Source organism: Psammomys obesus, unplaced genomic scaffold (genome assembly GCF_907164565.1).
Source record: "Psammomys obesus unplaced genomic scaffold, mPsaObe1.curated_primary_1811, whole genome shotgun sequence".
In the NCBI taxonomy this organism is placed as follows: Eukaryota; Metazoa; Chordata; class Mammalia; order Rodentia; family Muridae; genus Psammomys; species Psammomys obesus.
Genome location: NW_026592481.1, coordinates 2,836,478 through 2,837,662, shown reverse-complemented (window position 1 = coordinate 2,837,662; position 1,185 = coordinate 2,836,478).

Below are 1,185 nucleotides of genomic sequence, written 5' to 3'. Positions count from 1 at the left end.
CTGTCTACAGCAGAGCAGTAAATGCAAGAAAAAGATTAAGTAGAGTTCTAGGAGGAAACACAGGAGGGGTACATGATTCCTCTGGGGGAAGCCTGCGAGATTTTTCTCTTGAAAGTGCCCAAGTGGAGATGTGAAAGATGTGTATCATGTGAGAGGTGTGGTCGAAGGGTGGCCGGAGGCAAATTTCTGGAAGCAAGAACAGAGCAGTGTGGGAAAACTGGCAGTTCACTAAAGCGGCAGGGATTAACCTCGTTGCTGCTACACTCCACTGTCCTGCCAGGTCTTAATCTACTAATGACACCGCGCAGTAGCTTTGCACTCAAGAAGAAACCGGCCAGCACTGCCCTCTCTGTCGCTAAAGGTCTGCCCTTCAAATCTCCCATTTTCTGGCCACTCATTCAGGAAGTATTCACTGAACACCCCCTCTGTGCAGGTATCCTGTTAACAGCAACCTCAGTGGTGCTTCCACTCTTCAGGAGGTTTTGAGCTATTAAAGACAGATCGTGTGGGAGCAATTCAGGAGTGCTGAAAGCTAACACATAAGATGTTAACGACTCTTTAAAGACCCATCTGCCTTGCTGCCCACTGTGAACTTGGGGCCTCCAGACGTGCTAGTCTTCTTGGAAGGATGACCAAGTATTCTATTTACTGCCCGGAATATCTCCTCCCCTAGCCCAAGGATACTGCCCTTCTCTGGCCAGCTCCAACCCCACGTCCTTCTCGAGTGACCATACTCATCAGCGCTCAGCTCCACCGAGGGGACTGACGCGTGCGCTCGGCAAGGCAGCTCCTGGTATCAAACAGTACCCAGCCTCCCCCGCCACCTGGTGCCTGGTGACTACTCTAGAGCAGCCCTCTCTCTATGAGACTACAGGAAAGGGCGCGCCTGGACTAACGGCCCGGCGCACACGTGGGCGCTGCTTGGAAACCGCGGGAACCCTATCCCATTCGGATGAGAGGGGACATTCTGCAAGAAGACTTTGGTCAGGGGATTTTGCTCCCCGCCCGCACCCCTCCAGGAACCCCAGAGAGGACAGGCGATGATAAGCCCTGGCGGGAGGGCGCTCTTCCTTTGCCACTGCTGAGGTCTCCACAGAGGCGCGGAGTGCCCGGAGGAGGGGCCGAGGGCGGGGCAGTCGTAGCCTCCGCCACTCCCGGCACCCCCAGTGGCAGAACACCGCCTTC